The sequence below is a fragment of the Oncorhynchus masou genome, unplaced genomic scaffold (genome assembly GCF_036934945.1).
Source record: "Oncorhynchus masou masou isolate Uvic2021 unplaced genomic scaffold, UVic_Omas_1.1 unplaced_scaffold_2374, whole genome shotgun sequence".
Classification (NCBI taxonomy): domain Eukaryota; kingdom Metazoa; phylum Chordata; class Actinopteri; order Salmoniformes; family Salmonidae; genus Oncorhynchus; species Oncorhynchus masou.
The window spans coordinates 34,486-58,071 of record NW_027008833.1 but is presented as its reverse complement, the minus strand read 5'-3'; the positions used below and the strand labels follow the sequence as shown (position 1 = coordinate 58,071).

General features: G+C 46.4%; 1 pseudogene; it reads left to right on the top strand.

The window, feature by feature from the left end:
* Positions 1 to 340: 340 nt before the first annotated feature.
* Positions 341 to 22,535, top strand: LOC135533417 (guanine nucleotide-binding protein G(s) subunit alpha-like; annotated as a pseudogene).
* The last annotated feature ends 1,051 nt before the right edge of the window (positions 22,536 to 23,586 follow it).

Here is a 23,586-nt window from a genome sequence, read left to right as displayed (position 1 = left end):
GGTATTCCTCTTGTCCAGATGGGTTAGGGCAGTGTGCAGTGTGATGGCGATTGCATTGTCCGTGGATCTATTGGGGCGGTAAACAAATTAAAGTGGGTCTAGGGTGTCAGGTAGGGGGGAGGTGATATGGTCCTTGACTAGTCTCTCAAAGCACTTCATGATGACAGAAGTGAGTGCTACAGGGCGGTGGTCATTTAGTTCAATTATCTTTGCCTTCTTGGGTACAGGAAAAATGCTGGACATCTTGAAGCATGTGGGGACAGCAGACTGGAACAGGGAGAGATTGAATATGTCCGTTAATTAACACACCAGCCAGCTCCGGCATGCTCTGAGGATGGGGATGCCGTCTGGGTCGGCAGCCTTGCGAGGGTTAGAACGCTTAAATGTCTTGACCACGCCGGCCACGGAGAACGAGAGCCCACAGTCAACCCTAGTGACGCAGAATGACATGAGTGATAACGGTGTGTGTGTGTGTGTGTGTTTGTCTCTGCAGTTTCCTGGACAGAATTGACTCAGTTAGACAAGGTGACTACAGTCCCACAGACCAGGACCTGCTACGATGCAGAGTGTTAACTTCAGGGATATTCCAGACGCAATTCCAAGTTGACAAAATCAACTTTCAGTAAGTATATTTCTCTCTCTATCTGTCTGTCTCTCTCTCTATCTGTCTGTCTCTCTCTCTGTCTGTTTGTCTGTCTCTCTACCTGTCTGTCAGTCCATCTCTCTATCTATCTGTCTGTCTCTCTCTCTCTCTGTCTCTCTCTCTCTCTGTCTGTCTGTCTCTCTCTACCTGTCTGTCTCTGTCTCTCTCTACCTGTCCGTCTCTATCTATCTGTCTCTCTCTCTCTGTCTGTTTGTCTGTCTCTCTCTGTCTCTTTATCTGTCTCTCTACCTGTCTGTCTCTCTCTCTACCTGTCTGTCTCTTTCTATCTGTCTGTCTCTCTCTCTCCCTGTCTGTCTCTCTCTCTATCTATCTCTCTTTCTGTCTGTCTGTCCGTCTCTCTCTCTCTCTGCTCTGGTGAAAAGATGAACTGAAGCAGATTTTGGACTCATAAATCATCTCAGACAGGGTAAGAGGGCTGAACCTGGATCAGTTCCCCTGTCAGATCATAATCAATATGATTAGATGGACAGGGGGCACCAGATCCTAGATCAGCATCACTACTCTGTCAGCCAGTCAGAAAGCCAGTCAGCCAGTCCAGTCATTCTCGCCAGTCATTCCAGTCAGTCCAGTCAGTCCAGTCCAGTCAGTCCAGCCGGTCCAGTCCAGTCAGTCAGTCAGTCCAGTCAGTCAGTCCAGTCAGTCAGTCCAGTCAGTCCAGTCAGTCCAGTCCAACCAGCCAGTCCAGTCAGTCAGCCAGTCCAGTCATTCTCGCCAGTCATTCCAGTCAGTCCAGTCCAGTCCAGTCAGTCCAGTCAGCCAGTCCAGTCAGTCCAGTCAGTCAGCCAGTCCAGTCATTCAGTCAGTCAGTCAGTCAGCCAGTCCAGTCAGTCAGTGCAGTCCAGTCAGTCAGTGCAGTCCAGTCAGTCAGTCAGTCATTGAGTCAGTCAGTCAGTCCAACCAGCCAGTCCAGTCAGCCAGTCCAGTCAGCCAGTCAGTCAGTCAGTCAGTCATTGAGTCAGTCAGTCAGTCCAACCAGCCAGTCCAGTCAGCCAGTCAGCCAGTCAGCCAGTCAGTCAGCCAGTCCAGTCAGTCAGTCAGCCAGTCAGTCAGTCCAGTCAGCCAGTCCAGTCCAGTCCAGTCAGCCAGTCAGCCAGTCAGTCAGTCAGCCTGTCCAGTCAGTCAGTCCAGTCCAGTCCAGTCAGCCAGTCAGCCAGTCCAGTCCAGTCAGTCAGTCCAGTCAGCCAGTCCAGTCCAGTCCAGTCAGCCAGTCAGCCAGTCCAGTCCAGTCAGTCAGCCAGTCCAGTCAGTCAGTCAGTCAGACAGACAGTCAGTCAGTCAGCCAGTCCAGTCCAGTCAGCCAGTCAGTCAGCCAGTCATTGAGTCAGTCAGCCAGTCCAGTCAGTCAGTCAGTCAGTCAGTCAGCCAGTCCAGTGTTACATGTGGTTATGTGACCTAATATTATATCTTCTCTCCTTCTGTTTCTCTCCTCCTGTTTCTCCCCTCTCCTCTCTGCTCCTCCCCTCTCCTCTCTGCTCCTCCCTCCTCCCTCTCTCCTCTCACCTCCCTCTTCTCTCTCAGTATGTTTGATGTTGGCGGCCAGAGAGACGAAAGGAGAAAATGGATCCAGTGCTTTAATGGTGCGTTGTATGTAGTGTGTGTGTTATTGACATCCTTGATGAAGATGAGCAAAAATGAGTGTATAAAATAAATAATTTAAATACTGAGCTATATTGTATGCTCAAAACAAAAGTCTATTATTTTATACTAATTGCAATTGCTCGGAGAGAGATTTTGTTTAAAATCCATCAGTTTAAGTATATCTGATATCTGTTGTTTTCCATTGAATGCGTCTCAATCCACCTTATCTGCTGATATCGTTCTTCCACTTCTGAGGTCAAAGGTGACAGGGCCAGAGAGGTGTTTGTCAGACCAGGAGACATCCCATCTGAGGTCAAAGGTGACAGAACTAGAGAGGAAGGAAACACCATAGGAGACACCATAGGATACACCCTAGGAGACATCATAGGAAACATCATAGGAGACACCCTAGGAGACACCATAGGAGACATCCTAGGAGACACCCTAGTAGAGCTTTTAAACCCAGTCTTCTACTTTCAGCTGTGCTTTTATCTTTATTGAAACCAGATAACAAGGTGATTACACAAGGTGATTAAGGTGCTTAAAGTACTTGAATTTATCACTCTGAAATTCAAATCCTGGAATACCTTGAAAATCAAACATTTTCTCCAGTTGGTACTTGAAAAGTGCTAGACTTGAAATGAGAGGAGAACACAAAATGATCAAATATGTTAATATAAAAAAACATTAGAAAAACACTTTACATGTTGCGTTTATATTTTTGTTAAGTATAAGTTTACCTACCTTTTTTAAACCACTGCCGCGCTGGACCACACCAACCCACACCGTGTAAGGCGCAACAAAATGTGTCAACATGGGTGAATTGGCGCCAGTTAGACATTTTTTTCTCTCCAAAACCTTCTTTTTCAAGCAGCAGTCGTTCATCTGACGTTTTCCTCACACAGCCCAACCTTCCTTCTCCTGACTGGCGACATTAAAACTGCCAGTCGGAAACCAGATGTGTTTTTTTGTAGCTATAGCAATCAGTACTTATCACTCACGTCAATAAGAAACGTGTTATTGAGTAGAACTTGTCAGGTAGTGATGAATAGTAAGTTGGTTGGGGTGATATACTGCCACCTGGTGGCGACTAGAAACAATTGCATAACAGTAACTATTACAAATTGATGGTCCTTGAAAATGAATATTAGTGCTTGAAAAAGTACTTTGAAAGTCCTTGAATTAGTCTTGCCAATATCTGTACGAACAATGAGTAAAGGCCAAGTTCAATATTTTATAAAATCATTTTTTTTGTGTTATTTGCTGCTTATGCATTCTCACATCAACACCAAACCCACCACTGGTGACCAAAGAGCTCCTACTTCACGTCATCCAATAGCCAGGATTTGCTATTGTCTTATGTTAAAAATAACAAATAGTTCAAGAGCAGTTAGTCGAGGTAATTGAGGTGTTATGTACATGTAGGTAGAGTTATTAAAGTGACTGCATAGATGACAGAGAGTAGCAGCAGCGTAAAAGAGGGGGGGCAGTGTAAGTAGTCTGGGTAGCCATTTGATTAGCTGTTCAGGAGTCTTATGGCTTGGGGGTAGAAGCTGTTAAGCCTTTTGGACCTGGACTTGGTGCTCATGTATCGCTTGCCGTGCGGTAGCAGAGAGAACCGTCTACGACTAGGGTGGCTGGAGTCTTTGACAATTTTTAGGGCCTTCCTCTGACACAGCCTGGTATAGAGGTCCTGGATGGCAGGAAGCTTGGCCCAGGTGATGTACTGTGCCGTTCGCGCTACACTCTGTAGTGCCTTGTGGTCGGAGGCTGAGTAGTTGCCATACTAGACGGTGATGCTCTCAATGGTGCAGCTGTAGAAGGATCTGAGGACCCAATCTTTTCAGTCTCCTTAGGGGGTATAGGCTTTGTCGTGTCCTCTTCACGACTGTCTTGGTGTGTTTGGACCATGTTAGTTTGTTGGTGATGTGGACACCAAGGTACTTGAAGCTCTCAACCTGCTCCACTGCAGTACCGTCGATGAGAATGGGGGTGTGCTCGGGTCCTCTTTTCCTGTTGTCCACAATCATCTCCTTTGTCTTGATCACGTTGAGGGAGAGGTTGTTGTCCTGGCACCACACGGCCAGGTCTCTGACCTCCTCCCTATAGGCTGTCTCTTCGTTGTCGGTGATCAGGCCTACCGCTGTTGTGTCGTCTGCAAACTTAATGACGGTGTTGGAGTCGTGCCTGGCCACACAGTCATGAGTGTACAGGAGGGGACTGAGCACGCACCTCTGAGGGGCCCCTGTGTTGAGGATCAGCGTGGCAGATGTGTTGTTACCTACCCTTACCACCTGGGGGCGGCCCGTCAGGAAGTCCAGGATCCAGTTGCAGAGGGAGGTGTTGAATCCCAGGGTCCTTCGCTTAGTGATGAGCTTTGAGGGGAATATGGTGTTGAACGCTGAGCTGTAGTCAATGAATAGCATTCTCACATATGTGTTTCTTTTGTCCAGGTGGGAAAGGGCAGTGTGGAGTGCAATAGAGATTGCATCATCTGTGGATCTTTCGGGATGTATGCAAATTGGAGTGGGTCTAGGGTTTCTGGGATGATGGTGTTGATGTGAGCCATGACCAACCTTTCAAAGCACTTCATGGCTACAGATGTGAGTGCTACGGGTCGGTAGTGTTAGCAATTTATTTTATTCTTCAATAACACAAACTCTTAAGCAAATCAGGGGGAGAAAAATAGGTTTATTCAGAGAGGACAAATCAAGATGTTATGCTTGGAGGTAGATGTTCAGATGTTCAGTCTCCCCTGTCCTCAGCTTTTCTCCACTGACCAAAGGAACAGGATGCCAGGTATAACCCCCCACCCTAGCCTGGGGTTGACCAATCATAAGTCCTTGCAGTACAACTTAGCCAATGACCAAATAACAAGTATCCTGCCCACTACTCAATATAGACCAATGAAAACGTGGCCCACGTAGCACGTGTCGTTCTGAGTTCAGGACATTCAACAGATTCTGAACAGATGTTGAACTGAAACCCAACTCCCATTTACAATTCGCTATTGACCATTAGTACGCTAGTTTTTAGTCCTCTCATCCTCTGCGTTGTGTATTTATCTTCAAAATATTCTCATAGTTTAGGCCTTTTTACCGTAGTCCCTGTGCCCAAGAACACTATGGTGGTCTGCTTGAAACACGTATTACAGACTCAGTCAGCCCTTAAAAGTTGAAAACATTGGATTGGATTGGCGCCATTGGATTGGAAACAGTTGGATTGGATTGGAACCAGTTGGATTGGATTGGAACCAGTTGGATTGGATTGGAACCAGTTGGATTGGAACCAGTTGGATTGGATTGGAACCAGTTGGATTGGAACCAGTTGGATTGGAACCAGTGTTTTGGTCAGATGACATGAAAATAGAGCTCGTTGGCCATGCACACCATTGGTGAGTTTGGCGCCGAAATAAGCAGAAAAGAACCCCATACCTGCTGTAAAATATGGCGGTGAATCTTTGTGTGTTATTTACTATTTTTTACCACTTGTTCTGGGGCCATTTTTTAAGGCTCAGTGACATTATCCAAGGATCAGTATAAAATAGATAATAATAATAATTTCCACATTTTTTGGTAGAATTATAATGTAATACAATATAGCTGAGTATTTAAATGATTTGAGTCTTTTTTGCTTTTCTTTGTCAAGGGTGTCAATTTCCTCTCCTCTAGATGTGACTGATCATCTTATCATCTTATCTCCTCTCTCCGCTAGATGTGACTGCTATCATCTTATCTCCTCCTCTCCTGTAGATGTGACTGCCATCATCTTATCTCCTCCTCTCCTGTAGATGTGACTGCTATCATCTTTGTGGTTGCCAGCAGCAGCTACAACATGGTCATAAGAGAGGACAACAACACCAACAGGCTACGGGAAGCCCTGGATCTCTTCCGCAGTATCTGGAAAAACAGGTCTGTGTAGAACCATATATACGAAAGTATGTAGACACCCACTCTAATTAGGAGATCTGGCTATTTCAGCCACACCCATTGGTGACAAGGTGTATAAAAATCGAGCACACCGCCATGCAATCTCCATAGACAAACATTGGCAGTAGAATGGCCTTAATGAAGAGCTCAGTGACTTTCAACATGGCACTTGTTCTAGGATGCCATGCTTTCCAACAACTCAGTTTCGTCAAATTTCTGCCCTGCTAGAGCTTCCCTCGGTCAACTGTAAGTGCTGTTATTGTGAAGTGTAAACGTTTAGGAGCAACAACGGCTGAGCCTGCAAAGTGGTAGACCACACAAGCTCACAGAACGGGACCGCCGAGTGCTGAAGCGCGTAGCTTGTAGAAATCGTCTATCCTCGGTTGCATCACTACCGAGTTCCAAACTGCCTCTTGAAGCAATGTCAGCGCTGTTTGTCGGCAGCTTCATGAAATGGGTTTCCATGGCCGAGCAACTGCACACAAGCCTAAGATCACAATGCCCAATAGTGATGAATCACGGTTCACCATCTGGCAGTCTGACAGACGAATCTGGGGATGCCAGGAGAACGCTACCTGCACCAATGCATAGTGCAAACTGTAAAGTTTGGTGGAGGAGTATTAATGGTCTGGGGCTGTTTTTCATGGTTGGGATAGGCCCCTTAGTTCCAGTGAAGGGAAAAATGTAATTTAATAACACATATGGAATCATGTAGTAACCAAAAAAGTGTTAAACAAATCATAATTCTTCAAATAGCCACCGTTTGCCTTGATGACAGCTTTGCACACTCTTGGCTATTTCACAACCAGCTTCATGAGGTAGTCACCTGTAATACATTTCGATTAGCAGGTGTGCCTTCTTAAAAGTTAATTTGTGGAATTGATTTCCTTCTTAATGGGTTTGAGCCAATCACTTGTGTGACAAGGTAAGGGGGGTATACAGAAGATAGCTCAATTTGGTAAAAGACCAAGTCCATCCCCCACCTCTTCGCACCCTCACCATCGACCCGTTGGCTGAGGCCGTTAGAACGTTCCCCGACATACATGGCTTTGAGGTGGGCCCCCCCCATATACCCATAAGTCTTCTCGTCTTATTTCTAACGAACCCAGAACACTCCCTCTCTCACTTACAAAACCTATTACAGCATAATAGTTATTTCTCTGGATATTAGGTCAATTTTGATAAAAGTGAAATCTTACCGTTGTCTGTATTTGACCATCATAACATCAAGCATAAGTTTCCTTTTAGATGGTCACCTATGGGCTTCACCATCATAACCCTATGGGCTTCACCATCATAACCCTATGGGCTTCACCATCATAACCCTATGGGCTTCACCATCATAACCCTATGGGCTTCACCAACATAACCCTATGGGCTTCACCATCATAACCCTATGGGCTTCACCATCATAACCCTATGGGCTTCACCAACATAACCCTATGGGCTTCACCATCATAACCCTATGGGCTTCACCATCATAACCCTATGGGCTTCACCAACATAACCCTATGGGCTTCACCAACATAACCCTATGGGCTTCACCAACATAACCCTATGGGCTTCACCATCATAACCCTATGGGCTTCACCATCATAACCCTATGGGCTTCACCATCATAACCCTATGGGCTTCACCATCATAACCCTATGGGCTTCACCATCATAACCCTGGTGTTACATCCACATTGAACTCCAGATAGAGACTGATCCAGTTTAATTTCCTCCATCAGCTCTATATCACCCCATCTAGACTGCACAGGTTCAACCCAGACATCTCCTCCCTATGTTTTAGATGTGGCTCAGATGAAGGAACATTCCTCCATTCCACTTGGCAGTGTTCAAAACGGCACGGTTTCTGGCAGGGGGTATGCGATACCATATCCTCAATTCACGGGGTTGCAATCCCTTTAGACCCAGAGGTCTGTCTACTGGGCAACTTTACGAACAACAATCTAAGGCAAAACAGTACTATAAAGCTAACAGAAATATTGCTAGCGATGGCCAATAAATGTATTGCCTTGAAATGGAAAACAGATTCCTCCCCTGCCAGTTGCAATGTGGCTGTCAGAAGTTAATAGTTGTATCCCACTGGAGAAAATCACTTGTTGGCTTGAGGAAAAGGAACATTAGCCTGCTGGCCTTACTGGGTGGATAGGAACATTAGCCTGCTGGCCTTACTGGGTGGCTTAGAACATTAGCCTGCTGGCCTTACTGGGTGGGTAGGAACATTAGCCTGCTGGCCTTACTGGGTGGCTAGGAACATTAGCCTGCAGGCCTTACTGGGTGGATAGGAACATTAGCCTGCTGGCCTTACTGAGTTGATAGGAACATCAGCCTGCTGGCCTTACTGAGTCTATAGGAACATTAGCCTGCTGGCCTTACTGAGTCTATAGGAACATTAGCCTGCTGGCCTTACTGAGTCTATAGGAACATTAGCCTGCTGGCTTACTGGGTGGATAGGAACATTAGCCTGCTGGCCTTACTGGGTGGATAGGAACATTAGCCTGCTGGCCTTACTGAGTCTATAGGAACATTAGCCTGCTGGTCTTACTGAGTCTATAGGAACATTAGCCTGCTGGCCTTACTGAGTCTATAGGAACATTAGCCTGCTGGTCTTACTGAGTCTATAGGAACATTAGCCTGCTGGTCTTACTGAGTGGATAGGAACATTAGCCTGCTGGTCTTACTGAGTGGATAGGAACATTAGCCTGCTGGTCTTACTGAGTCTATAGGAACATTAGCCTGCTGGCCTTACTGAGTCTATAGGAACATTAGCCTGCTGGTCTTACTGAGTGGATAGGAACATTAGCATGCTGGCCTTACTGAGTCTATAGGAACATTAGACTGCTGGCCTTACTGAGCCTATAGGAACATTAGTCTGCTGGCCTTACTGAGTCTATAGGAACATTAGCCTGCTGGTCTTACTGAGTCTATAGGAACATTAGCCTGCTGGCCTTACTGAGTGGATAGGAACATTAGCCTGTTGGCCTTATTGAGTCTATAGGAACATTAGCCTGCTGGTCTTACTGAGTCTATAGGAACATTAGCCTGCTGGTCTTACTGAGTGGATAGGAACATTAGCCTGCTGGTCTTACTGAGTCTATAGGAACATTAGCCTGTTGGCCTTACTGAGTGGATAGGAACATTAGCCTGCTGGTCTTACTGAGTCTATAGGAACATTAGCCTGATGGCCTTACTGAGTCTATAGGAACATTAGCCTGCTGGCCTTACTGGATGGATAGGAACATTAGCCTGCTGGTCTTACTGAGTCTATAGGAACATTAGCCTGCTGGCCTTATTGAGTCTATAGGAACATTAGCCTGCTGGTCTTACTGAGTCTATAGGAACATTAGCCTGCTGGCGTTACTGGGTGGATAGGAACATTAGCCTGCTGGTCTTACTGGGTGGATAGGAACTGCTGGCCTTACTGGGTGGATAGGAACTGCTGGCCTTACTGGGTGGATAGGAACATTAGCCTGCTGGCCTTACTGGGTGGATAGGAACTGCTGGCCTTACTGGGTGGATAGGAACTGCTGGCCTTACTGGGTGGATAGGAACATTAGCCTGCTGGCCTTACTGGGTGGATAGGAACATTAGCCTGCTGGCCTTACTGAGTCTATAGGAACATTAGCCTGCTGGCCTTACTGAGTCTATAGGAACATTAGCCTGCTGGCCTTACTGAGTGGATAGGAACATTAGCCTGCTGGCCTTACTGGGTGGATAGGAACATTAGCCTGCTGGCCTTACTGAGTCTATAGGAACATTAGCCTGCTGGCCTTACTGAGTCTATAGGAACATTAGCCTGCTGGCCTTACTGGGTGGATAGGAACATTAGCCTGCTGGTCTTACTGGGTGGATAGGAACTGCTGGCCTTACTGGGTGGATAGGAACTGCTGGCCTTACTGGGTGGATAGGAACTGCTGGCCTTACTGGGTGGATAGGAACATTAGCCTGCTGGCCTTACTGAGTCTATAGGAACATTAGCCTGCTGGCCTTACTGGGTGGATAGGAACATTAGCCTGCTGGCCTTACTGAGTCTATAGGAACATTAGCCTGCTGGCCTTACTGAGTCTATAGGAACATTAGCCTGCTGGCCTTACTGAGTGGATAGGAACATTAGCCTGCTGGCCTTACTGGGTGGATAGGAACATTAGCCTGCTGGCCTTACTGAGTCTATAGGAACATTAGCCTGCTGGCCTTACTGAGTCTATAGGAACATTAGCCTGCTGGCCTTACTGGGTGGATAGGAACATTAGCCTGCTGGTCTTACTGGGTGGATAGGAACTGCTGGCCTTACTGGGTGGATAGGAACTGCTGGCCTTACTGGGTGGATAGGAACTGCTGGCCTTACTGGGTGGATAGGAACATTAGCCTGCTGGCCTTACTGGGTGGATAGGAACATTATCCTGCTGGCCTTACTGGGTGGATAGGAACATTAGCCTGCTGGCCTTACTGGGTGGATAGGAACATTAGCCTGCTGGCCTTACTGAGTCTATAGGAACATTAGCCTGCTGGCCTTACTGAGTCTATAGGAACATTAGCCTGCTGGCCTTACTGGGTGGATAGGAACATTAGCCTGCTGGCCTTACTGAGTCTATAGGAACATTAGCCTGCTGGCCTTACTGAGTCTATAGGAACATTAGCCTGCTGGCCTTACTGGGTGGATAGGAACATTAGCCTGCTGGTCTTACTGGGTGGATAGGAACTGCTGGCCTTACTGGGTGGATAGGAACTGCTGGCCTTACTGGGTGGATAGGAACTGCTGGTATCACTGGGTGGATAGGAACATTAGCCTGCTGGCCTTACTGGGTGGATAGGAACTGCTGGCCTTACTGGGTGGATAGGAACTGCTGGCCTTACTGGGTGGATAGGAACAGTAGCCTGCTGGCCTTACTGGGTGGATAGGAACATTAGCCTGCTGGCCTTACTGAGTCTATAGGAACATTAGCCTGCTGGCCTTACTGAGTCTATAGGAACATTAGCCTGCTGGCCTTACTGAGTCTATAGGAACATTAGCCTGCTGGCCTTACTGAGTGGATAGAAACATTAGCCTGCTGGCCTTACTGAGTCTATAGGAACATTAGCCTGCTGGCCTTACTGGGTGGATAGGAACATTAGCCTGCTGGCCTTACTGGGTGGATAGGAACATTAGCCTGCTGGCCTTACTGGGTGGATAGGAACATTAGCCTGCTGGCCTTACTGGGTGGAAAGGAACTGCTGGCCTTACTGGGTGGATAGGAACATTAGCCTGCTGGCCTTACTGGGTGGAAAGGAACTGCTGGCCTTACTGGGTTGATAGGAACATTAGCCTGCTGGCCTTACTGAGTCTATAGGAACATTAGCCTGCTGGCCTTACTGAGTGGATAGAAACATTAGCCTGCTGGCCTTACTGAGTCTATAGGAACATTAGCCTGCTGGCCTTACTGGGTGGATAGGAACATTAGCCTGCTGGCCTTACTGGGTGGATAGGAACATTAGCCTGCTGGCCTTACTGGGTGGATAGGAACATTAGCCTGCTGGCCTTACTGGGTGGAAAGGAACTGCTGGCCTTACTGGGTGGATAGGAACATTAGCCTGCTGGCCTTACTGGGTGGAAAGGAACTGCTGGCCTTACTGGGTTGATAGGAACATTAGCCTGCTGGCCTTACTGGGTGGATAGGAACATTAGCCTGCTGGCCTTACTGGGTGGACAGGAACATTAGCCTGCTGGCCTTACTGGGTGGATAGGAACATTAGCCTGCTGGCCTTACTGGGTGGATAGGAACATTAGCCTGCTGGCCTTACTGAGTCTATAGGAACATTAGCCTGCTGGCCTTACTGAGTGGATAGGAACATTAGCCTGCTGGCCTTACTGAGTGGATAGGAACATTAGCCTGCTGGCCTTACTGAGTCTATAGGAACATTAGCCTGCTGGCCTTACTGAGTCTATAGGAACATTAGCCTGCTGGCCTTACTGAGTCTATAGGAACATTAGCCTGCTGGCCTTACTGAGTCTATAGGAACATTAGCCTGCTGGCCTTACTGAGCCTATAGGAACATTAGCCTGCTGGCCTTACTGAGTCTATAGGAACATTAGCCTGCTGGCCTTACTGAGTCTATAGGAACATTAGCCTGCTGGCCTTACTGAGTCTATAGGAACATTAGCCTGCTGGCCTTACTGAGCCTATAGGAACATTAGCCTGCTGGCCTTACTGAGTCTATAGGAACATTAGCCTGCTGGTCTTACTGGGTGGATAGGAACATTAGCCTGCTGGCCTTACTGGGTGGATAGGAACATTAGCCTGCTGGCCTTACTGAGTCTATAGGAACATTAGCCTGCTGGCCTTACTGAGTCTATAGGAACATTAGCCTGCTGGTCTTACTGGGTGGATAGGAACATTAGCCTGCTGGCCTTACTGGGTGGATAGGAACATTAGCCTGCTGGTCTTACTGAGTTTATAGGAACATTAGCCTGCTGGCCTTACTGAGTCTACAGGAACATTAGCCTGCTGGCCTTACTGAGTCTATAGGAACATTAGCCTGCTGGTCTTACTGGGTGGATAGGAACATTAGCCTGCTGGCCTTACTGGGTGGATAGGAACATTAGCCTGCTGGTCTTACTGAGTCTATAGGAACATTAGCCTGCTGGCCTTACTGAGTCTATAGGAACATTAGCCTGCTGGTCTTACTGGGTGGATAGGAACATTAGCCTGCTGGCCTTACTGGGTGGATAGGAACATTAGCCTGCTGGCCTTACTGAGTCTATAGGAACATTAGCCTGCTGGCCTTACTGAGTCTATAGGAACATTAGCCTGCTGGCCTTACTGAGTCTATAGGAACATTAGCCTGCTGGCCTTACTGAGTCTATAGGAACATTAGCCTGCTGGTCTTACTGGGTGGATAGGAACATTAGCCTGCTGGTCTTACTGAGTGGATAGGAACATTAGCCTGCTGGCCTTACTGAGTCTATAGGAACATTAGCCTGCTGGCCTTACTGAGTCTAAAGGAACATTAGCCTGCTGGCCTTACTGAGTGGATAGGAACATTAGCCTGCTGGCCTTACTGAGTCTATAGGAACATTAGCCTGCTGGCCTTACTGAGTCTATAGGAACATTAGCCTGCTGGCCTTACTGAGCCTATAGGAACATTAGCCTGCTGGCCTTACTGAGTCTATAGGAACATTAGCCTGCTGGCCTTACTGAGCCTGTAGGAACATTAGCCTGCTGGCCTTACTGAGTCTATAGGAACATTCGCCTGCAGGCCTTACTGAGTCTATAGGAACATTAGCCTGCTGGCCTTACTGAGTCTATAGGAACATTAGCCTGCTGGCCTTACTGAGTCTATAGGAACATTAGCCTGCTGGCCTTACTGAGTCTATAGGAACATTAGCCTGCTGGCCTTACTGAGTCTATAGGAACATTAGCCTGCTGGTCTTACTGGGTGGATAGGAACATTAGCCTGCTGGTCTTACTGAGTGGATAGGAACATTAGCCTGCTGGCTTACTGGGTGGAAAGGAACTGCTGGCCTTACTGGGTGGATAGGAACATTAGCCTGAGCTATTTAGGAGGGATTTCACACCTGGCACAAATGACTGTCTTGTTCTATTTTTCCTGCTCAGGGGTGCCCTATACCTGCGCCCAGAGAGGAGTAGTTCAAAACCCGGGTACAGGGGGTGGCTTGGGTCTAAAATGATTTTGTGATTTTATTACACTACCTTCGGCAGGTGTCTCATTCGTTTTTTATTATGACTTGTATATATTTTATTTGATTTTATTTTACACTTGTCTGTTGTCTTGTAAGGTTACTGTCACTTTGTTATATTGTTGTCTAATATCTTCTCATTTTTGTTTTGAATGTTCTTATATGGAAAATGTAAAAAAATTAAACATTCAACAACAAAAAAAGACCAAGTTCATATTATGACAAGAACAGCTCAAATTAGCAAAGAGAAACGACAGTCCATCATTACTTTAAGAGATTAAGGTAAATCTATATGGAACATTTCAAGAACTTTTCAAGAAATTTGAAAGTTTCTTCAAGTGCAGTCGCAAAAACCATCAAGCACTATGATGAAACTGGCTCTCATGAGGACAACCACAGGAAAGGAAGCCCCAGACTTACCTCTGCTGTTCATTAGAGTTACCAGCCTCAGAAATTGCAGCCTAAATAAACACTTCACAGAGTTCAAGTAACAGACACATCTCAACATCAACTGTTCAGAGGAGACTGCATGAATCAGGCCTTCATGGTCGAATTGCTGCAAAGAAACCACTACTAAAGGACACCAATAATAAGAAGAGACTTGCATGGGCCAAGAAACCCGAGCAATGGAAATTAGACCGGTGGAAATTTGTGCTTTGGTCCAAATGAGAGATTTTTGCTTCCAACCTCCTTCGGACAAGGAGGTGACTGAAAAATGTTGTTGTTGTGTTTGATGCAAGAAACCACTTCATTAACTAAATAAAATGCATTATTATTCCCATACCATTATTACAGAGAATCAGACAAATTATGCTAACCTCTGACCTAAAGGATATGGACAAAATGTGCACACGTGGCTAGCTACATGCAGCTCTCACGTTGATCTCAAAACTAGTTAATCTACTTACGACCGCTCATAATGTAAACACAGTCCAGTTCAAAGTTAATGGTACTGATCCATTTAAGGCAATGGTCTATTTGCATATAGGCCTACTGCAGCTCTGATTGGTTATGGCACACCGGTCTGTTAATCCTACTCTGATACGTTCTGCCTACAACAAAATCTCTTGAGTAGTTTTGTTTTGTTTCGGTATGTTGCATTGAAAGTGGCTAATGTTTTGCTGATTCGATCACAATTCCCACAGTAAAGAGAAATGTTAATACTGTTATTAACTAAGGAGGAAAACTCAAAACATTTAAATGAATTTCAATCTCGTGCTTCTCTACTTGGGCTCATTTTTTATGACCGGCAGTCCCAGAAGAGCATTGCTGGTGACACTCTTATTTCGAAACACTTAAGTTAGTGCATACTCCATTCGGCTTGTATCCATCCCCATTTCCAAAGAGCGCTTCTTGTCCGTTTACCAAAGACACGCTCCTCCAAACATTATTCAGTCCTATCAGGCCACATCAACGGCAGTCCTAGGCTTTATCTTGCTTATTGAAAACATGCCTCACACATACAATACCCTTTACAGAAGCCCAGGCTTTATCTTGCTTATTGAAAACATGCCTCACACATACAATACCCTTTACAGAAGCCCAGGCTTTATCTTGCTTATTGAAAACATGCCTCACACATACAATACCCTTTACAGAAGCCCAGGCTTTATCTTGCTTATTGAAAACATGCCTCACACATACAATACCCTTTACAGAAGCCCAGGCTTTATCTTGCTTATTGAAAACATGCCTCACACATACAATACCCTTTACAGAAGCCCAGGCTTTATCTTGCTTATTGAAAACATGCCTAACACATACAATACCCTTTACAGAAGCCCAGGCTTTATCTTGCTTATTGAAAACATGCCTCACACATACAACACCCTTTACAGAAGCCCAGGCTTTATCTTGCTTATTGAAAACATGCCTCACACATACAACACCCTTTACAGAAGCCCAGGCTTTATCTTGCTTATTGAAAACATGCCTCACACATACAACACCCTTTACAGAAGCCCAGGCTTTATCTTGCTTATTGAAAACATGCCTCACACATACAACACTTTATCTTGCTTATTGAAAACATGCCTCAAGAAGCCCAGGCTTTATCTTGCTTATTGAAAACATGCCTAACACATACAATACCCTTTACAGAAGCCCAGGCTTTATCTTGCTTATTGAAAACATGCCTCACACATACAATACCCTTTACAGAAGCCCAGGCTTTATCTTGCTTATTGAAAACATGCCTCACACATACAACACCCTTTACAGAAGCCCAGGCTTTATCTTGCTTATTGAAAACATGCCTCACACATACAATACCCTTTACAGAAGCCCAGGCTTTATCTTGCTTATTGAAAACATGCCTCACACATACAACACCCTTTACAGAAGCCCAGGCTTTATCTTGCTTATTGAAAACATGCCTCACACATACAACACCCTTTACAGAAGCCCAGGCTTTATCTTGCTTATTGAAAACATGCCTCACACATACAATACCCTTTACAGAAGCCTAGTATTTTATACTGAGGAGAAGTGTGATGCATAAACATCTATACTTGTTGAAGCCAATGTCAACATATTGAGCAAACACGGGATCATTTTTTTTTATTGTATCAATCCACAATGGACTAGGACGAGAATATTCCCGTGCCCCCAGCCAGATTGGAGATGACAATGCTAATGACAATGCTAATGACAATGCTAATGACAATGCTAATGACAATGCTAATGACAATGCTAATGACAATGCTAATGCCGTCAAAAACTGGAGATAAACCGTCTTCAGCCATGGAACACGTTGATCGGCCAGTGAGTGGCCAAGCCTTCGTCACATCTTACAACTCTATTAATCATTAAAAGCCAACCTTTTCACGCCAACGCCAGCTATTACACTCATAATAATGGCTGTGAAAAATAGCAAAAATATTTCTGAAGCACCCCTGACCTACAGTGGTTTCCCTCCTTTTAAAAGTTGTGTCGTACTGCAGCACACCTTGCAGCATTCTGTGGCACCGCAAGCGCTTTGGTTTACCGTCACATTAGGTTTGTTAAAATAAAGACCCCGGAGTGAGACGAAAGACTTATATGATGCAGAACAGTACAGCTTTAGAATCTACAGAATCATTTAAAGTTACTAGACTACCCGAATATGCCCATGAATCTTACACAGTTACATTTTTATGCTAGAAATGACAGTACAGGACTAGTCTAAAGCACCCCCACACAATCACACCTCCTCCTCCATGCTTCACGGTGGAAACCACACATGCGGAGATCATCCGTTCACCTAACCAAATATCTCTAATTTGGACTCATCAGACCAAAGGACACATTTACACTGGTTGAATGTCCATTGCTTGTGTGGTTTCTTAGCAGCAATTCGACCATGAAGGCCTGATTCACTCAGTTTCCTGTGAAGCATTTATTTGGGCTGCAATTTCTGAGGCTGGTAACTCTAATGAACTTATCCTCTGCAGCAGAGGTAACTCTGGGTCTTCCTTTCCCATGGCGGTCCTCATGAGGTGCAGGTAACTCTAATGAACTTATCCTCTGCAGCAGAGGTAACTCTGGGTCTTCCTTTCCTGTGGCGGTCCTCATGAGAGCCAGTTAACTCTAATGAACTTATCCTCTGCAGCAGAGGTAACTCTGGGTCCCCCATTCCTGTGGTGGTCCTCATGAGAGACAGGTAACTCTAATGAACTTATCCTCTGCAGCAGAGGTAACTCTGGGTCAAATGTTCCGTGTTGACTGACCTTCATGTCTTAAAGTGATGATGAACTGTCATTTCTCTTTGCTTATTTGAGCTGTTCTTGCCATAATATGGACTTGGTCTTTTACCAAATAGGGCTATCTTCTGTATACCACCCCTACCTTGTCACAACACAACTGATTGGCTCAAACACATTAAGAAGGAAATAAATTCAACAAATTGACTTTTAACAAGGCACACCTGTTAATTGAAATGCATTCCAGGTGACTACCTCATGAAGCTGGTTGAGAGAATGCTAAGAGTGTGCAAAGCTGTCATGAAGGCAAAGGGTGGCTACTTTGAACAATCTCAAATATAAAATATATTTTGATTTGTTGAACACTTTTTTTGGTTACTACATGATTCCATATGTGTTATTTCATAGTTTTGATGTCTTCACTATTATTCTACAATGTAGAAATAGTAAAAATAAAGAAAAACCCTGGAATGAGTCAGTGGGTCCAAACTTTTGACTGCTACTCTATATTTTAATCACACAGTAAAGTCTTTATCCTGGACCTGACATTTTTTAATGTTTGTTTGTTTGTTGTTAACCTCCAGATGGTTACGCACTATATCGGTCATATTATTTCTGAACAAGCAGGACATGTTGGCTGAGAAGGTATTAGCTGGAAAATCCAAAATCGAAAACTACTTCCCTGAATATGCCCGCTACACCTTACCCAATGAAGGTAGGCAGCTCACCACACCACATTAACCCACACCACATTAACCCACACCATCCCACACCACATCACATTAACCCACACCATCCCACACCACATTAACCCACACCACATTAAACCACACCATCCCACAACACATTAACCCACACCATCCCACACCACATTAACCCACAACACACCACATTAACCCACACCATCTCACACCACATTAACCCACACCATCCCACACCACATTAACCCACACCATCCCACACCACATCACATTAACCCACACCATCCCACACCACATCACATTAACCCACACCATCCCACACCACATCACATTAACCCACACCATCCCACACCACATCACATTAACCCACACCATCCCACACCACATTAACCCACACCATCCCACACCACATCACATTAACCCACACCACACCAGCCCACACCACATCAACCCACACCATCCCACACCACATTAACCCACACCTTCCCACACCACATTAACCCACACCTTCCCACACCACATCACATTAACCCACACCATCCCACACCACATCACATTAACCCACACTATCCCACACCACATCACATTAACCCACACTATCCCACACCACATCACATTAACCCACACCACATCACATTAACCCACACCACATTAACCCACACCATCCCACACCACACCATCCCACACCACATTAACCCACACCATTCCATCCCACACCACACCACATTAACCCACACCATCCCACACCACATTAACCCACACCATCCAACACCACACCACATTAACCCACACCATCCCACATCACATTAACTCACACCTCATCACATTAACCCACACCATCCCACACCACATTAACCCACACCATCCGACACCACATTAACCCACACCATCCCACACCACACCACATTAACCCACACCATTTCACATTAACCCACACCATCCCAAACCACATCACATTAACCCACACCATCCCACATCACATTAACCCACACCATCCCACACCACATTAACCCACACCATCCCACATCACATTAACCCACACCATCCCACACCACATTAACCCACACCATCCCACACCACATTAACCACACCACATCACATTAACCCACACCATACAACACCACATTAACCCACACCATCCCACACCACATTAACCCACACCACATCACATTAACCCACACCATCCCACACAACACCACATTAACCCACACCATTCCACACCACATTAACCCACACCATCCCACATCACATTAACCCACACCATCCCACACCACATTAACCCACACCATCCCACACCACATTAACCACACCACATCACATTAACCCACACCATACAACACCACATTAACCCACACCATCCCACACCACATTAACCCACACCACATCACATTAACCCACACCATCCCACACAACACCACATTAACCCACACCATTCCACACCACATTAACCCACACCATCCCACACCAAATTAACCCACACCATCCCACACCACATTAACCCACACCACATTAACCCACACCATCCCACATCACATTAACCCACACCATCCCACACCACATTAACCCACACCACATCACATTAACCCACATTAACCCACACCATCCCACACCACATTAACCCACACCACATCACATTAACCCACACCATCCCACACCACATTAACCCACACCATCCCTCATCACATTAACCCACACCATCCCTCATCACATTAACCCACACCATCCCACACCACATTAACCCACACCATCCCACACCACATTAACCCACACCATCCCTCATCACATTAACCCACACCATCCCTCATCACATTAACCCACACCATCCCACACCAAATTAACCCACACCATCCCACACCACATTAACCCACACCATATTAACCCACACCATCCCACACCACATTAACCCACACCATATTAACCCACACCATCCCACATCACATTAACCCACACCATCCCACACCACATTAACCCACACCACACCACATTAACCCACACCATATTAACCCACACCATCCCACATCACATTAACCCACACCATCCCACACCACATTAACCCACACCACACCACATTAACCCACACCATATTAACCCACACCATCCCTCATCACATTAACCCACACCATCCCTCATCACATTAACCCACACCATATCACACCACATTAACCCACACCATCCCTCATCACATTAACCAACACCATCCCTCATCACATTAACCCACACCATCCCTCATCACATTAACCCACACCATATCACACCACATTAACCCACACCATCCCTCATCACATTAACCCACACCATCCCTCATCACATTAACCCACACCATCCCTCATCACATTAACCCATGCTCACTACACCACATCATGCTCACTACACCACACGACACCATCCCACACCATGCTCACTATGCCATAATACACCATACTACACCATACTACACCATACCACACAATGCTCACTACACCATACTACACCATACCACACCATGCTCACTACACCATACCACACCATGCTCACTACACCATACTACACCATACCACACCATGCTCACTACACCATACCACACCATGCTCACTACACCATACCACACCATGCTCACTACACCATACCACACCATACCACACCATGCTCACTACACCATACCACACCATGCTCACTACACCATACCACACCATGCTCACTACACCATACCACACCATGCTCACTACACCATACCACACCATACCACACCATGCTCACTACACCATACCACACCATGCTCACTACACCATACCACACCATGCTCACTACACCATACCACACCATGCTCACTACACCATACCACACCATACCACACCATGCTCACTACACCATACCACACCATGCTCACTACACCATACCACACCATACCACACCATGCTCACTACACCATACTACACCATACCACACCATACTACACCATACTACACCATACCACACCATGCTCACTACACCATACTACACCATACCACACCATACCACACCATACCACACCATGCTCACTACACCATACTACACCATACCACACCATGCTCACTACACCATACCACACCATACCACACCATGCTCACTACACCATACCACACCATGCTCACTACACCATACCACACCATACCACACCATGCTCACTACACCATACTACACCATACCACACCATACTACACCATACTACACCATACCACACCATGCTCACTACACCATACTACACCATACCACACCATACCACACCATACCACACCATGCTCACTACACCATACTACACCATACCACACCATGCTCACTACACCATACCACACCATGCTCACTACACCATACCACACCATGCTCACTACACCATACCACACCATACCACACCATGCTCACTACACCATACTACACCATACCACACCATACTACACCATACTACACCATACCACACCATGCTCACTACACTATACCACACCATACCACACCATACCACACCATGCTCACTACACCATACTACACCATACCACACCATACCACACCATGCTCACTACACCATACCACACCATACCACACCATGCTCACTACACCATACCACACCATGCCACACCATACCACACCATACCACACCACGCTCACTACACCATACCACACCATACCACACCATGCTCACTACACCATACCACACCATGCCACACCATACCACACCATACCACACCACGCTCACTACACCATACCACACCATGCCACACCATACCACACCATGCTCACTACACCATACCACACCATACCACACCATACCATTGGATGTCCTCTCTTTTTTTATCAGGCAGTTGAACCTGCAGTGTGTTTCAGTCTGTCTCTGTTCTACAGCAACTCCTGGTGAACCTGGTGAAGACCCCAAAGTGACTAGAGCTTTTTCATCCGAGACGAGTTCCTGGTAAGTATTCAGTATTACTTAATTCATGTTTAAACCTACAATCTGGGATTTTAAGAAACAAACAAATTCGCTGCCGTTTTGTTCAAAATGTCCAAACGTTAATGTAATATACCAATCACAGACTGTAGCTTTAAAAGTCCCTGTTTAACACCTGTTGTCATACTCTTGTTGATAACCCTGGCCTGATGGAGTCTAATCAAACACCTCTCCCGTCCCCAGAGGATCAGCACAGCCAGTGGAGATGGCAGACACTACTGCTACCCCCACTTCACCTGCGCTGTGGACACGGAGAACATCAGGAGAGTCTTCAACGACTGTCGAGATATCATCCAGAGGATGCATCTGAGGCAGTACGAACTCTTGTGATGGGATGGACAGACACACACACACCCATCAAGCCTTCTGGGGTTTTATTCAACCATTTTGTATCCTCGACCCCAAAAAAACTGACCTGCCCCTTCCTAACCCCACCCTCTGTCCCGTCCCTCTGTCCTGATGGGGACTACTAAGTACTACTGAGGTGTCATCCTCTTCCTCTTGTTGGGAGACTGACGGTGGTCACATCCTCTTCCTCTTGTTGGGAGACTGACTGAGGTGACATCGTCTTCCTCTTGTTGGGAGACTGACGGAGGTGACATCGTCTTCCTCTTGTTGGGAGACTGACGGAGGTCACATCCTCTTCCTCTTGTTGGGAGACTGACGGAGGTCACATCCTCTTCCTCTTGTTGGGAGACTGACTGAGGTGACATCCTCTTCCTCTTGTTGGGAGACTGACTGAGGTGACATCCTCTTCCTCTTGTTGGGAGACTGACGGAGGTCACATCCTCTTCCTCTTGTTGGGAGACTGACGGAGGTCACATCCTCTTCCTCTTGTTGGGAGACTGACGGAGGTCACATCCTCTTCCTCTTGTTGGGAGACTGACGGAGGTCACATCCTCTTCCTCTTGTTGGGAGACTGACTGAGGTGTCATCCTCTTCCTCTTGTTGGGAGACTGACGGAGGTCACATCCTCTTCCTCTTGTTGGGAGACTGACTGAGGTGTCATCCTCTTCCTCTTGTTGGGAGACTGACGGAGGTCACATCCTCTTCCTCTTGTTGGGAGACTGACTGAGGTGTCATCCTCTTCCTCTTGTTGGGAGACTGACGGAGGTCACATCCTCTTCCTCTTGTTGGGAGACTGACGGAGGTCACATCCTCTTCCTCTTGTTGGGAGACTGACTGAGGAGTCATTCCTCCTTTTCACAGACATGAAGGAATGGAAGGGGAGTTTCCTGAGGTTTCCTCCTCCTCCTCCTCCTGTACTGTCGGGACATGTTGTTGGATTGGGCCAGTGGACTGACTCTTTCTGGCTGGCTGGTTAGGTGGGAGGTGGTGGTGTGTGCTGGCTGGCTGGCTAGGTGGGAGGTGGTGGTGTGTGCTGGCTGGCTGGCTA